This window comes from Cetorhinus maximus, chromosome 12 (genome assembly GCF_964194155.1).
Source record: "Cetorhinus maximus chromosome 12, sCetMax3.hap1.1, whole genome shotgun sequence".
NCBI classification, from domain to species: Eukaryota; Metazoa; Chordata; class Chondrichthyes; order Lamniformes; family Cetorhinidae; genus Cetorhinus; species Cetorhinus maximus.
In genome coordinates, this window is record NC_135890.1 from 53,212,705 (window position 1) to 53,230,102 (window position 17,398).

Sequence of the window (17,398 nt, forward strand, 5' to 3'; positions counted from 1 at the left end):
GTCTCCTGGGTGAGATATTAAACTGAGGCCTGCCTGCCTTGCCACCCTTTCATAAAGGATCCCATGGCACTATTCTGAAGTCATGTCCTGGCTGACATTATAGAATTGGGGGAGGAGGGAATAGGGTGGGCAACATCACTAAAAGAACAGTTATGTGGTCATTTTCATTTTTGCTCTGCACAAATTGCTGCATTTGTTACATTCTGACAGACACTTCAAAATGTGCTTAATGGCTGTAATGTGCTTTGGGATGTTCTGAGGTTATGAACGGTGCTATATAAATGCAAGTCTTTCTTTTAATGACAGTATTCCTGCCTCTGAGTAATAAGGTGCAGGGCTCAAACTCTTCTCCATTCAGTAAGATAAAAGCAAAATACTGCGGATGCTGGAAATCTGAAATAAGAACAGAAAATGCTGGAAAAACCCAGCTGGTCTGGCAGCAATTGTGGAGAGTTTCTCTCTCCACAGATGCTGCCAGACCTGCTGAGATTTTCCAGCATTTTCTGTTTTCGTCGCGCTCCAAACAGTCCGACCAAGTGAAGACCGAAGCTCTGGCTCTGAATTCTTGGCCAGAATCCAATGGGAATACTTGTGGCTGGATGGTTTTGGGACCTCTCCTCATTATATGATTCTGGGAGCCCATTAAACCCTCCCCCAACTACCTCCCCACCCCACTACCCACCCCCCTCCCCCACCAACACTAGGATAGGATTAACAATGCTATCTTCTGGTATAAAGATGGTAATAGACACAAAAATGAGTGTTCATATTGTGGCATGTCAAATGGTTAATCAGCTCTTGTATCTTTACTCCCCAGGGAGAACAGTGCAAAGATATAAAAATAACTCAAAGGCATAACCACTAGAACGATGCAGTTGGCAAAATTCTGCAGCACATGCTGATCCTTGCTGAAGGTTAAAAATCTCTTACGCCATTCACTCTAGTTCCTCCCATTGGCCTCCCAATGCTGCTGATACATTCCACATTGCATTCTCTCTATGACTTTGCCTCTCTCCTCTTCACTTGCAAACGAACAAATTTTTGTAGCGTCCAATCCGAGTGTTTACGTGGCTCGTCCACGTTGTGTCTTAACTCCAGGAAACCACATCCAAGGGCAGTGAGGAAACCGCAACCGAGGGCAGTGACTCAGGTGGGAGTGGAGCTCTGGTAAATTGGTCTTGATTTTCAGTATGAAGCAAACATAATTTAGGCAAGCGTGGAAGTTCGTCACCTAGGTATTGATGAAACTGGGAAGCTGACGACATGGTTAGTGGTCCGGAGACCCACCCTGAATTACATCATTTGAAAGTGCCACCTTTATTAATTAATTTTACATTCTTTCTTTTTTTTAAGAGTGAGGGAAGAACAGGCTAGACAGGATTCTTTTACACTTAGCACAGTAGAGGGTGAATTGTTACAGAATAAAGGTCTGCAAAGTTCTTGAATGTTAAAATAAAGTAGGCCATGTGTTTGTGTTAATACTATTGAATATTGAATATTCACTGAACATTTGCGCTTTTGAGTATTGATGGACAAATCTGATATCTATTTTTAAGAAGCATTGACGCTGTATTAAAAGATAAAGTATTTGGGAAACACTAATCATTTGTCTGGCTTGATACAGACCAATGAATCTTATCCATGATGCACAGACTTTAAACATGGCCTCAGCAATCTGGTTAATTTAGGAGTCAGTGTCTAGTTGCTAATTAAATATCTTGTCCTGAGTTACTCTATACTTCCTATTCTCTAATCAGTTTATCCAGCCCCAAGTTCTACTTTGGATGCCTTGTTTTATTGTCAATAGCCTTCGAAATTCCAGGTAAACAGCACAGAGGAGTTCTACTATCCATGTCCTGGTAGAAGTTAAGGTGCTTTGGCAGCCAGGATCTTTCATTTCTAAACCCAGGCTTGCTGATGCTCACTAAATTACTCTAAAGAGTAACTCCTCCAGACTGTTCCAAGAATTCTCTCTAAGGCTGACTTCAGGTCGAGGGGCCTAAAGTTACTTGGATCACGTCTCTTGCACTTGTTAAAGACAGGAACTCCTGTGTCTCCATGTGGAATCATATCGCAAGTGGATTTGTTTTTTGTTTCTACTCCTGCTATCATTGATACCAAGGCTGGCTTTGATTATTTTCATGCCAAGAGCTTAGTGCTCCCAACATAAAATACCATCGGTGGGATGTGGGTAATGGGGTGGGGACGATGGGGGCATTTCTCAGCTTCTGCTCCCTTGGGAGTTCGCTGAGGAATTTTTCCAGTCCAAACCAGTCAATGTTCTCAGCAGCACACATGGTTTTGATGGCAGCATGCATGGACTGGGTGAGCTACACCAGCTTGGACCATTGCTGGCAGGCCAGCTAGATCTCATTGCGATGACAAGGGATGCTGCCAACAACGTCCTGGAGCTCCACAAAAATTGCAAAATCCTAAGAGTGTTGGCACACACAGTAACCAGAGGGATACTTAATGCCATGGTTTAAGATTCTATCACTAAGTTAAAGAGAGTCTCAAAGCATGATATGCAAAATGTCACATCTTTCAATAAGAAGCTTAAGTGCGTATAATTGGCAGTGAATGGGATTCAAAGAAATAATTTGGATTATTACAGCATCTTTCATGGCCTCTGGGTGTTCCAAAGTGCTTTATAGCTAATGAAGTACTTTTGAAAGGTAGCCATTGCTATAATGTAGGAAACTCAGCAAGATCATACAAATAACAAAGTGATAATGACCAGATAATGCATTTTAGTGAAGTTAGTTGAGAGATAAATATTGGCCAGGGCACTGGGGAGAGGTCCCCTTTTTCTGTTTAAAAATAGTGTTGTGGTATTTTTATGTCTCCCTGAAGGAACAGATTTGGTCTCAGTTTAGTGTCTCATCTGAAAGACAGCACCTCTCAACAGAGTAGCACCCTCTCAGTATTACACTGGAGTGCCAGTCTGAATTGTGGGCTCAAGTCTCTAGCAGGGGACTTGAGAGCTACAACCTTCCATCTCTGAGGCAAGGGTGATTCCAATGAGCAATGGTGGACCCTTTAATTCAGGAAGAATAACCATATAAATAGGCGCTAGCCCCCACTAAATTCTAACTCAGTAGGAGGCTGATCATTGCACAATGCGACAGGAGAACATTGAAAAGATATTTATCCCTCAATCAACATCACTAAAACAGATACAGAAGCAAAATACTGTAGATGCTGGAAATCTGAAACAAGAACAAAAAGTGCTGGAGAAACGCAACAGTGTCAGGCAGTATCTGTGGAGAGAAACAGAGTTAACGTTACAGGCCAATGACCTTTCATCAGAATGTTCTTATTTCACTAAAATAGATAATCTGGTCATTTTTAAAAATTCATTCACAGGATGTGGACTTTTCTGGCTATTGCCCATCCCTATTTGCCCTTGGGAAGGTGGTGGTGAGCTGTCTTCTTGAACTGCTGCAGCCCATGTGGTGTAGGTACACCCAAAGTGCTGTTAGGGAGAGTGTTCCAGGATTTTGACCCAGCAACAGTGAAGGAACGGTGATATATTTCCAAGTCAGGAAGTGAGTGGCTTGGAGGGGGACTTCCAGGTGCTGCTGCCCTTCTCTTTCGAGATGGTAGTGGTCGTGGGTTTGGAAGGTGCTGTCTAAGCAGCCTTGGTGAATTTCTAAAGTGTATCTTATCAGCTTGCTGTTTAAGGGAGCTGTTGTGTGCAAATTGGCCACCACATTTTCTACTTTGTAACGGTAATTACACTTCAAAAGTACTCAATTGGTTGTAAAGCACTTGGGGACATCTGAAGATCATGAAAGGCACTATATAAATACAAGTCTTTGTTTTAAATTCAGGCAGTGGATTTCGATAAGCTACTGAACCAGGGTGACATTATAGCTGAGCCCTATCCCATGCTCAAATGCACACTTGATAACAGGATATTAGGTGAGAGGTAGGGCATCATGAGGGATTTTTCTCCCCCTTCCTTACCCCAGAGACAACAAGATGGACTGTAGTACTTTTGCCTCTCTCTTATCTCTTCATTACCAGCCCTATCAACCTGACTGAGATCAGCTAACTAAAACAGACCTGCTAAGACACAAATATATTGCGGTTACAAAAAATCGCTTTTGCTACTCTGAATTTGGAAATGTGGATTGTTACAATATTGCAAGCTGTCCCCTCCTGGTGAAATTTGTCTACTTATTAGACCTCATCATGTAGAAGCAATTTCAAATACTTGGGATTATGAATATCAAATCATACCAGTGACAGTTTACTGGAATAAACAAGCTATCCTTCCCTTTACAACCAAGTGGATGAATCATATTTTAAACACTCCCTTGTCAGTAGACTCGGTCTAGTACAGGACAACAGAAAGGATATTAATGGGGAAATTTAACTTTGATGGGGTTACCAAGCAGATGCTAATGGCTTGTTCATTTGTTATACACATCGACTTCAGTGGGAAGGTAAATCAGATAATGCACAACAGGTTAAAAGCAAAACACTGCGGATGCTGGAAATCTAGAAAAAAAACAAAAATACCTGGAAAAACTCAGCAGGTCTGACAGCATCTGCGGAGAGGGATACAGTTGGCGTTTCGAGTCCAAATGACTCTTCATCAGAACTAAGGAAAAATAGAAAAGAGGTGAAATATAAAACAAAAACAGAATTACCTGGAAAAACTCAGCAGGTCTGGCAGCATCGGCGGAGAAGAAAAGAGTTGACGTTTCGAGTCCTCATGACCCTTGGTTTAAGGAGGGGTGGGACAGGTAGAACTGGATAGAGGGCCAGTGATAGGTGGAGATTGCCAAAAGATGTCATAGACAAAAGAACAAAGAGGTGTTGACGGTGGTGATATTAGCTAAGAAATGTGCTAATGGGGACATTAAGGGTTTGTGTGCAAACAGGTGACTGTGCCATGCCCATTACCACCTGTTTTAGGATCACAAAATCATAGGATTTTCCATTCCTGTGAGGATGGTTTCCAATGCATTCCTGCATCTGGGAAGAGTTTCCCAGGTGGACTAGGAACTGGGTGGGCTGTGCACTCCACAGAGCTCGGAAGTCAATTAATGGAATAAGGCCTCGGGCCATTTTGCGACTGCAGGTACTTCACCAATGTTGGAGCAGCCACCCCATTATGTGTGGAAGCCGCCAGCTCAATCGAGGCAGCCTCCGAGCAACAGGCCAGGAACCAGAGGAGACAGAGGCTTCATGACCCAATGACGGCTGTGTGTGTGTGTGTGGGGGGGCGGGGGGGGTGGGTGCGAAAGGCTGCAGCCCTGTCTGTGACTAGTCCTGCAGAGGGGTTTCCCCTCCACCCCAATGGCCCCAATAGCTTCCAACCTCTTTGTTTCATGAACTCAATACAGAGCCAAGGGTGCCCATGTTGAGGGCCTTACGCTCGCCTGGCAGTGACCACCTCTCCCAGTGGGGTTGTCAGCCTGACATCACTGCTGGCACACTCTTAGTATAGTGAGCACGGAGGCATCCAATTAGGAGGCAGCATCCTGGAAGGTTGCACCAGTGGGGCGCTAACAAAATGGGAGGGCTTGGGTCCCAATGCTCTCCAGAAAATCCAGCCCAACGCAACATAGAAGGAGGCCATTCAGACCATTGTGCGTGTGCCAGCTCTTTGAAAGAGTTATCCAGTTAGTCCCGCCTCCCTGCACTTTCTCCATAGTCCTGCAATGTTCTGTTTTCATGTATTTATCCAATTCCTTTTTGAAAGTTACTAATGGAGCTGCTTCCTCCGTCCTTTCGGGCAGTGCATTCCAGATCATATCAACTTTGTGCCCCCTCCAAAATTCAATTTCAACCCCAAATGTTTTTTCACTAAGGTCTATGATACCAATGGTTAACTATAAGAAGGCATATCACAGAACCACAGTGCAAAAGAGGCCCTTCGGCCCATCGTGTCTGTACCGACACGTGAGAAACACCTGACCTACCTATCTAATCTCATTTACCAGCATTTGGCCCATAGCCTTGAATGTTATGATGTGCCAAGTGCTCATCCAGGTACATTTTAAAGGATGTGAGGCAACCCACCTCCACCACCCTCCCCGGCAGTGCATTCCAGACTGTCACCACCCTCTGGATAAAAAAGTTTTTCCTCACATCCCCCCTAAACCTCCTACCCCTCACCTTGAACTTATGTCCCCTCGTGACTGACCCTTCACCTAAGGAGAGCAGCTGTTCCCTATCCACCCTGTCCATGCCCCTCATAATCTTGTACACCTCGGTCAGGTCACTCCTCAGTCTTCTCTGCTCCAACGAAAACAACCCAAGTCTATCAAACCTCTCTTCATAACTTAAATGTTTCATCCCAGGCAACATCCTGGTGAATCTCCTCTGCACCCCCTCCAGTGCAATCACATCCTTCCTATAATGTGGCGACCAGAACTGCACACAGTACTCCAGTTGTGGCCTCACCAAGGTTCTATACAACTCCAACATGACCTCCCTATTTTTGTAATCTATGCCTCAATTGATAAAGGCAAGTGTCCATATGCCTTTTTCACCACCCACTAACATGCCCCTCTGCCTTCAGAGATCTATGGACATACACACCAAGGTCCCTTTGTTCCTCAGAACTTCCTAGTGTCATGCCATTCATTGAATACTTCCTTGTCAAATTACTCCTTCCAAAGTGTATCACCTCACAATTTTCAGGGTTAAATTCCATCTGCCACTTATCTGCCCATTTGACCATCCCGTCTATATCTTCCTGTAGCCCAAGACACTCAACCTCACTGTTAACCACCCGGCCAATCTTTGTGTCATCCACAAACTTACTAATCCTACCCCCCACATAGTCTTCTATGCCGTTTATTTAAATGACAAATAATAGGGGACCGAGCACCCCTATAAATCTATATACCATATACCTATAAACATTTTACATTCACATCTTTAATCCATTTACAACTCTCGATACACATTTTATTTCTAAACAAAGGCAAATTATGTATGGACAGTGGGTTTAGAACAAATGAATAAATATATTTAAAGTTGAACGTGTAGAATAACAAATACATTTCATTTATGCAAGACAGTATTGTGATCTAGACTGTCCTAGTTTCTACAGACACTGATAGGTTTAAAATTAACTGTGGAATCTTTCCATCAGCCCCCATCGACATAAACTCTAAAAGCAGATTGTGAAATATATTAAGGGAACAATCTCCACCTTATTACTTCATTACAGCGTTTAACCATTTATCAGGATCCTTTGCAAACATTTCTGTCACTTACGTTCTCAGTCTAACCCCTGATGTAGAAAGTTAAAAGAACATGAGATACCAAGCCATGAAATAAAGCCCTGACTCAAATTACTTTCACAGTCACTTGCAACACCTCACCAGGCTGTGAGTTACTTCCTAATTCTATATTGTCCGTTCTCATAGTTTGCCACAGAGCTACTGAAAATCTCCAGCTTCATTACTCAATATGGTTTTATTTTGATGGTTGTCTGCTCTCTTTTCTTGAAGAATTAGCTGCTGTCTGAGGTGATCTACACCTTAAGATAACAAGTGAAGTGACCATTATTCTTGTGTGAGACACTGAGTATTGATAAACTATACAACTAGAAGAGGAATATCAACCAATTCTTTCTTCATACAATGTCTCCACCTGTACACTTCTGGTTAGGGTCATTGGTTAATAATCAGGAGCAAGAGCTCTGGCTGATGATCCTCCCCCTAACTCAGAGGCACTGAGGCCAACTGGAGCTTGCCTACTGATACCATGAATGAGAGCAATTAACTGACCACAACTCTGGAACAGAATTAGGTATATTCCTGGTCTGTAGAGCTTAACTACTCCCTTGATAAACTTGTATATTTCGGGACTCAAGTGTATCAAAACCAAATGTTCCCGCCATTTGATTTGGGGGTGGATGATCACAGCCTTCTTTCTTTATCGGTTTCGACTGTGAATTTAAGTAGGTTATGATAACTGTTTCCCAAGAGTATTCCTACTTTCAGATTTCTTATTTGTCCTTCCAAGATGCAGATCTATTGATACGTCCTTCCTTGTCTGGCATGGAAAAAATCGATTTAAGAAAATCCTTTTGTGTGCATTCTAGAAACCCCTGACCATTATGACCTTGAGCTTTTGCCCTATTCCAGTGTAACTTTGAAGTACCCCATTATTATTGCTGTGCTAATTTGTTATCCTTCTCCATAACATCTCTACTACCTGCTTTAAAGTATATCATAGAATGATAACATTTTACACAACAAAAGAGGCCATTCAGCCCACTGTGCCTTTTCCAACTCGCTAAAGGAATAACTTGCTTAGTCCCATCTCCATGCCCTTCTCTTATATCTTTTAAAGTTTAAAAAAATTTTTTTTTAGCTATTTATCCCCTTTGAAAGCTAATGTTTGTACCAATATTTCTGCTAAAGGGCATCCATGTCCTAACAAATTATTGTATAAAAAAATTATTCTAACCTCTCCATTTTTCTTCTCATTTAAATGATGCTCTCTAGTTAAAAACTCATAGTTTTTCTTGATTTACCTTCTCAAAACCTGTCCTACTTATAAATATTTTCATCTGCCTCCTTTTTATTTGCTCTGTCAAAACAGCTTTGGTTTCTATTGTTCCCTAATAATGAAATCCTCTGATACCTGCTTTAACCTGAATAAATCTCTTCACACCCACATCAAAGGTAAATGTGGGGCTCCACAGTTAATTTTTTCTTAGATTATTGCTCCAGAAGTTTCCTCACCACTGATGTTAGGCTAACTGACCTGTAGTTGCCTGGATTATTCCTCTCCTCAGTTTGAACAGGGGTGTAACATTTACAATCCTCCAATGCCTCCCACATCTATGCAGCATTGGAAGATTATGGTCAGAGCATACACTACCTCCACCCTTACTTCCCTCGGCAACCGGGATAATTTCAGCAGCAAATATGACACCAAGGCCATGAACAGTCTGGTTCAACCTCAAACAGATGGAGTTGATAGCTATAGAGTGGAATTTGTAGTGGGAGTCAAAGACAATGGCTTCAGCCTTCCCAGTATTTAGCTATATGTAATATATGCTCATTCCAGTACTGATAAACATAGTGCAGTGCTTGTGGTGCACATTGGGCTAAAAATTCATTGATGTAGCGCCACTGCAAAGCGGTGCTAACAGACTATGTTGATTCCTCAGGGGCGGCCAGTATTCCTCAATCTGAGTGGCCCGTCTGATGTTCATCATTAAAATCGCTGAAGAAACCTATGCCTTGAAGTAACCCTGCGTGAAGAAATTTTCAACTCATGGACTTTTAAAAGGCATTTTGTAAAATACCACATAATAGACTTGTTAGCAAAACTGAAGCCCATGGGCTTAAAGAGGCAGTAGCAGCATGGATACAAAATTGGCTAAGGACTGAAAATGGAGAGAAGCATACAGTGGTGTCCCCCAGAGATTTAGAAAAACTGCTGTTTTTGATATGTATTAATAACCTGAGGCATACAGGGCGTCATTTCAAAGTTTTCAAATGACACAAAACTTAGTAAACAATGAGGAGAATAGTAACGGCAGATACATGGCAGATGAAATTAAACACAGGGAGGCAATATAAACAAAATAATACAATTTTAAAGGATGTGCAGAAATAGAGAGACTTGGGGGAGAATGTATATAAATCTTTGAAGCTGGTAGGGCAAGTTACAAAGGCTGTAAAAAAAGCATATGGGATCATTAGTTTCATAAAGAGATGCATTAAGTATAAAAGCAAGCAAGTTATGTTAGACCTTTATAAACCACTGGTTAGACCTCAGATGGAATAGTGGGAGGAATTTAATGTTCTCCGCTGTGATGAGTTTGCTGTGGGGGGGGGGCAACAAATCAGGCAGGAAGTTGGCAGGTGGGAACCCTGCTACCTTCCCACCTCCACCCTGACTGTCCATGATGGGAAGGCCCATGAAAGGCCTTCCTGTCCTGCTGCCAATTGAGGCCCTTAAGTGGGTAATTAATGCCACTTATGAGTCTCATCCATATTCACCCAGCAGTGGGCAGGGGGCTCACCATGTAGGGAGCACGACAAGCAAACCTGTGTGGGGTTGCTTGCGGGCTCCCGAGGGGACATCTCTTGTTTCAAAGACACTCTGTGCCTGATTGAAGGACTGGTATCAGGAAGGGGGACCCTCTGAGAGCCCCCTCCACTCCCACACAACCCCCATCCCTTGGCCTCCCTTCTGCCATCACTTAGCTGTGACTGGGGTCCAGCGATAATACTAGGCCTCTTGTGGGGTCGTGCCAACAGCAGCCACTGCTTCCCCCAGTGGTGCTGCCATTTAGTAGAGCTGCTGACATCTGAATGGCTGGCAGCTCTCGGCAGGCAGGACTTCCACCACCACCACCACCAACCCACTCCACCCACCCAGGGTCCTTGATCCTGGGGAAGGCCCACCGCTGTCCAATTAAGTGCCTGAGTGGCACTTATTATGGCAGGCCTTCCCTAAAAGAGGCAATGTGGGACTTTCACCAGCTCTACATTCGTCAGGTGAGACCCCAGTCGCCTCCGTTAAGTATCGCCTATTGTGTCCAATCTGGGCACCACACTTTAGGAAGGATGTCTAGGCCTCCGAGAGGTTGCAGAGGTGGTTTTACTATAATGATACCAGGGATGTGGGACTTCATTTACGTGGAGAGACTGGAGAAGTAGTGATTGTTCTCCTTAGAGCAGAGAAGGGGAGATTTCATAGAGATGTTCAAAATCATGAAGAATTTGGATAAATAAATGAGGAGGAACTCTTTCCAATGGCAGAAGGGTCAAAGGACATCGACTTAAGACAATTGGGAAAAGAACCAGAGGAAAAATTATGAGAAATGTTTTTGCACAGCAAGTTGTTACAATCTGGAATTCACTGCCCGAAAGGGAATGGGAGGAGATTCAATAATAACTTCCAAAAGGGAATTGAATAAATATATCCAGAGGAAAAATTGCTGGGCTATGCAGCTGTAGTTACTCAGATGCATTACACAATTGCAGACTGGAGATACTCGAGAACAAACGTGATCAACTCTGCTGTTCTGTCGCGAGATCGTTGCTGAATTCCAAACTTCATTTGTTACCAGCAGACAGATCTCAGCGGCTGCCAGCTATGGAACAACTAACGGAATTAAGACGTACGACATCAAGATTTAAGAATAGGCAAATGTCACACCTCATCACCGCACAACAACTAAACTTTAGTGACTGCTAAATTTTGAACCCTGATAATGTAAAGACGCTAACCTAATAATCAATACGTTATTTTGTTCTGCTCTCTTTATCTTTTTTTTGTGTTTTTATACTTGGAAAAATGATTGATTGTAAAACTTACCTCAATTTGGCTCTTGGCCATGTTGGAAGTTGATTTTAAATAAATATATTTTTTTAAAAAGGACATGCTCGCTTGTGGGAAACTGAGGGTGCACTGGGACCACGCGACCAGTGCAATGGCACAGAGCCTTGATTGGATCCTGTACAATAAAAAATAGCTGACCCTTGATCATCATGAAACTTGTTTTTATATCACCCATTGAAAATGAGCCTTTTCATTATCGCGTGTGTATGGATTCAACATCAGATTAAGTCAATGGTATTTAGCATCATTGTCTAATAAAGTGTAAGGGCTCCCAAAGCCAACCTTTGCACTGGGCTCTCACAAGGCATGTTGCTGGTGAGAAGGCAGCAAAGCCATTTCAGAACAAATATAAAACCAAAAGACTTGCATTTATATAACACTTCTCATGACCACCGGACCTCTCAAAGTACTTTTTGAAGTGTAATCACTGTTGTAATGTAGAAAACATGGTAACCATTGGACACAGAGCAAGTTCCCACAAACAGCAATGTGATGATGCCATTTTTGTTTCTGTCATGTTGACTGAGAGATAAATATTGGCCAGGACACTGGGGATAACTCCCCTGTTCTTCTTCAAACTAGTGCCATGGGGTTTTTACATCCACCAGAGCAGGGAGAGGGGCCACAGTTTAACATCTCACCTGAAAGGCACGACCTTCCCTGGAGTACAACATTGCTTCAGCACTACACTGGAGTGCCATCTTGCACTCTCACCAGTGAGACTTGAACCCAGAATCTTGTGACTCAGAGGTAAGAGTGCTACCCCCTGAACCACAGCTGACACTAAATAAATTCAACACTTCTAAACCTGCTGTTTGGATGCTAATCATGCTTGGAAAAGAGAAACAAAATGGATTTGACACTTTGCATCAGCCCCCATTTATAAAACGTGTTGATTCAGATGATTTCTTCATGGAAAATACAATTGAGTTTTAGCTCCAGTGTTGAACTATTCTGCTGACATACAACACAAACATAGGTGGCAATGGAGCATTTATCCAGCTGGTCGACTAATGCAAATAGAGAAGTGGAAGTTTGGCATTCTGCCATTGCTGACAGAAACTCAGACTCTTTGATTATTATTTGGGGCAGGTATTGCTCGTTTTTGTTAGTTTGTTTTCACAGTAAATACAAATAAACTTATTGAACTTAGAAAGTTGGAGGAGTAGGCGGGTAGGTAAAGTTACTGAAAATGTGGGATTGACACCGTTCAGTTAATACCCAATTTATCTTGTAGTTAATAATAACAGCAAATTGCATTTATATACTGCCTTTAATACAGGAAAATGTTTCATATACATATTCATGGCAAACAAATATTGCTCCACAGGTCTGGACAGATACTGAGGTTCTCCTCCAAAATTCCCCCTACAACAACAACAACTTACCTTTAGCATAGTAAAATGCCCAATACCGCTTCACAGGAGCATAATGAAACAAACTGAACTACATATGTAGATATTAAGGCAGATGGCTAAAGAGGTAGGTTTTAAAGACCATCTTAAAGGAGGAGAGGGAGTGAAGTAGAGAAGTTTAGGGAGGGAATTCCAGAGATTAGGGCCGAGGCAGCTGAAACCACGGCCACCAATGATGGAGTAATTAAAATAGTGGATGTTCAGGAGGCCAGAATTGGAGGACAGAGATCTTGGAGGCTTGTAGGGTTGGTGGAGGTTACAGATATGGGGAGGGACGAGGCCATGAAGACATTTGAAAACAAGGATGACAACTTTAAAATTTTTCTATTGGACAGGGTGACAGTGAAAAACATTGGAAAAAGAGAGTGTTCAAGCCTAGTCTCTACTTCATTGTCCCAACCAGGATTTTCCTCTGCGTGTAACCCCTTCCCCACTCCCTGGAACTACCTTGTCTCCCCATCCCTGTTGTGATATGATGTGCATGTACCTTTAAGGCTGCATATCTTAAACTACTGTCAATCACTGCTACCTAGAAGGATGTGATTGTAGTAATCCCATGATTCTGAACTCAGTCTATATCAGCTTGTAGAAGTCAGACGTGCATACTGAGCTACCCAGTTACCACTGTCTGTATACAGTCTTATCTTCAAATAAAGAACCTGCTCTATTGTTTTACCAATCCTTGTTGTATGATTGGTACGTTTATGCCGAACAGAAGAACATAACAATCCCCACCTCCACCCCCGCACCAGTCCAGTGCAGGGGCCTCGTGCTTTCCAGCAAATTTCCCCACCTCACTTGCTGCTGCTTCCCAAGGCCATAATGGGAATGTGGCAGTAAGTCCCAAGAAGCAGTGATGGTGACCCTAGATCCTCCAATGGAGCCTAGTTGCAACCCTCCCCACCCTCCCCCCTGAATTCCAGATACCGCTCATCGGGTGGGATTTTCCAGTCCTGCCTGCGACAGGAATCATGGCAGATGGGATAGGATGATATGGAGTGAGGCCAAAAGTCAGTTTTCCACCGGTGGGAAGACAGGCTACAAATTCCCCTCTGGACTTTCATGGTGGATCAAGTTTGCTGCTGCACCATGTCAGGAACTATATTTGCATGCCTTTCCATCTCATGAACGCTCATTAAAAAGCCAGCTCACCAGAATCACGTTCACACTCCTAATATAATCACCCTGCCAGCGGATAATTAGACCAATCTGATAGTCTGATTCATGGCTGGATATAAGTAGCGTGCACCTGGCGAACCACACTTCACTCGTGACTTTGAGATTTGTAGTCGGGGACCGGAGGAGTGGAACTGGGTGCAACCTGATTGGGGACGGGCCAAAAATCGATGCCAAGGCTGGAGGCCTTCACTTACCTGCAATTGGGGACCAGCGAAGCACTCCACTCCAGTCAGCTGCTGAAGAAACAGAGTGAAAACAAACTGTGATGCCTCAGGAACCTCATAAGTTGATTGGTCAGTAAATTCTTGGAGCAAGGGGCTATGTATAAGTAGCTCGGTTAGTTCACTATTTTGAGGAAAGGTCTATAAACATCTGGATAAGAAAGAAAATGTAAAACTTTAAACCTCACAACTCAGGTAATTTATTGGTAATTGTACAGTTTTGTTATTATTGGTAATTTTATTGGCAGTAATAAAGCTTAGTGGGAGTTGTAGGAGTCATAAATTATAAATTAACTCCTTAAAAGTAATTAATTAACATTTTATTGTGTTTACTTAACTTCAAATTTTAATGCAGTAAATAAATAATTCGAGGCACGGCAGGACTGCTCACACCCATCGAGTGCGCATCCTGTACCATGTGGGGACTCCAGGATGCTACCCATGTCCTGGGCATGTGCAGAAAGTACCAACAAATGGAAAAACTTGAGTGATGTATCTTGGAACTCAAGGAGCTGTTGGTGTCACTGAGGTGCATTCATGAGGATGAGAGTTACGTGCATAGTGCCATAGACCCTTGAGGGCCCTCAGCGCATTCAGGGTTGACTCATCAGTGATAAAGACTACTCCCAAAAGGCATGGCTAATGATGCCCATGCAGCGGCCACAGATTGCTTCAGAGGAGAGGTATAGTGCGGCTCAATCTGGGGCATGTTCCTTGATCAAGCAGAACATTAGCATGCTGAAAGTGCATTTCGGATGTCTGGACTGGTCAGGTGGCGCTCTCCAGTACTCTCCCCAGAGGGTCTCCTGGATCATTGTGGTTTGCTGTGCTCGATGCAACCTGACACTACAAAGGGGGGATAAGTTGCCAGATGAAGAGATGGAAGAGCTACACATCTCCTCCAATGAGGAGGATGTCGAGAGGAATGAGGTTGATGAGGGCGAGGATGTTGAGGCCCCAATGGTAGAGGCCATAGCATGGGCCAGGCAGGACACACACACCCGTGAGATACTTATAGCCACAAGGTTCCAGGGCGATGAAGATGACCAGCTCATAAGAACCCATTTCACCTGTCCCCTCGATGCAGGATAAATATTAACACCTTCCTTGTTATCCTCAACACCTCAATGAAGGACATTAATCTCAAAATGAGTAATAGTGCAGCCCTTTCAATCTTTGGGCCAACATTTCACTGCCTAGGGCAGCCTTCAGGAGGCAGGAGCAGCACTGCAAACCTCATGTACCCATGGCAGAATGCCTGGAGGGTTGCAAGATGTCTCAAAGAGGACAATTAGCATTATCGCTTGATCATCTGAGGACTGATCTGAATCCGGACAGCGGCATCTCTCCAAAAGCCATCTCTTATAATAAAGACCAGCAGCAGATATTCTGGAGCTCCGCCCTCATCCCATTAAAGGCCTCCACATTTTCATTCTAGCAGATTGAGACATGCATGAGGAAGCTGATGGCTGACACGATCAGAGAACCATATCGATTGCCCCTATGAGAATGAGTACAGGGATTATGTCAAGCCATATGAGCCAGGCCTTCAGGTGGAAACCAGCATCCTCACATGTAATAGGCCAGCATCATGAGGCTAGGCCCACACCTATAACATCACATAGTCATGGCCACCTAGCAGAGATTTCAAGACTCACCAAGTGCTAACTAGGCCCATAGCTCTGCATCATGCAGATGGAGAGTGGGAACTATTATAGGAGTAATGTTTAGCTGTACACGCAGTCACGGTGTCACGCTGTAGGCTGCCATGAAAGGCTAAGATCCCCGACTATTATTTAAACTGTAATTCACACCAAACCCGACAGACATTACCTGAGGCCATTGGAAAATGCGCTTGGTTGGAATGACTCCAAGACGGCTCGTCATTAAAACCGATAACATCCACTGAGAACAGACTACAGTCCAGATACGTCAGGAGACTAAACCAAACTGTAACATCTATACTCACGAGGCCACATGATATGATCCTCTGACGCAAGTCTTACATATGAATTGCCCAACCAACATGTTGATGGAACAACTGGCTTTGTCCATGTCACTTTTGTGGACATAAGGGTGACTGACTGAACTGTGGTTGAGCGAGACACCATAAACCTGAGGGACATGATGGGAGATCAGTGAGGTTAGGGGGCGCATTTGTTACATTTGGATGACCTCGGAGCTTCGCATCAGATAGAAAAGCCATTCACTAGATGAAACTTTCAGAAAAATAAAATATATTTACAGATGTGCAAAGTTTATACAGTGAGTGAACACCCATACCACCATTGTGCTCTTAGTACTTCTTAATTTTCCTAGCCATACTGCTACGCCTAGGTGCATCCCTGACATCCGCAGCTGAGGTGGAGGTGGCCTGCTGACTGCTACACTCTGTGGTCTGAAGTGACCTTGGCGAGCGTCCTCTGGAGGCCCGAGACCTGGAGAACCTCGGCCTGAACCTGGAGAGTCCTGGGTGGAGGTCTCCGGGGTGTCCGGCTGACGCTCCTCCTCCCTGTGGATGCCTGAGGGCCCCTCCCTGACTCCTTGAGGAGAAGGGGTTCATGGAAGGAGGTCAAAATGCCCCATCCCCCTCTCACCAAGCCACTGATGAATCCCACTCATGGCTAGAGCGATGGTGTGCACGTCCGAGCACACATCGGCATAAACTGCTGGAGCAGGCCCTCCATGGCAGTCGCCAAACTTCCAATGGTGCCCTTGATGCACTGACATGTCAGAGCCATGACATCAGACTGAACATGGACGGACTCCTCCATCCTCTGTTCTAATCTGGCGACGGCCTCTAAAAACCCTGCCTGCTCAACCCCTGCCTGCTCAACCCCTGCCTGCTGTTCCCCTGCTTGTTCAACCCCTGCCTGCTCAACCCCTGCCTGCTGTTCCCCTGCCTGCTCAACCCCTGCCTGTTCGACACCTGCCTGTCTTTGGACCTATATTAAAGAGCACTCACAGTTCCAACAGGTGGGCAAAGACTAGTGGATGGGCCTCACTGGCTTGTTGGGAGATGCCGATCTCGCCTTCGGTGCAGGAACAGTCCCTGTCCTCGCCAGCCAGTACTGCCACCTGCTCCATGTAGGGGGTGAGTGGCCTGAGCTCTGGCACCCCCATCTGTTCGGGGGTCTCTCCCTGTTGTTGTGGGCGATCTTGTCCTGCATAAATCAGATGGACAGACTGTGAGCAGGACAGAGGCGAAAGCAGATGATAAGCTTGCCTGCCTTCTGTGTGTGCTGA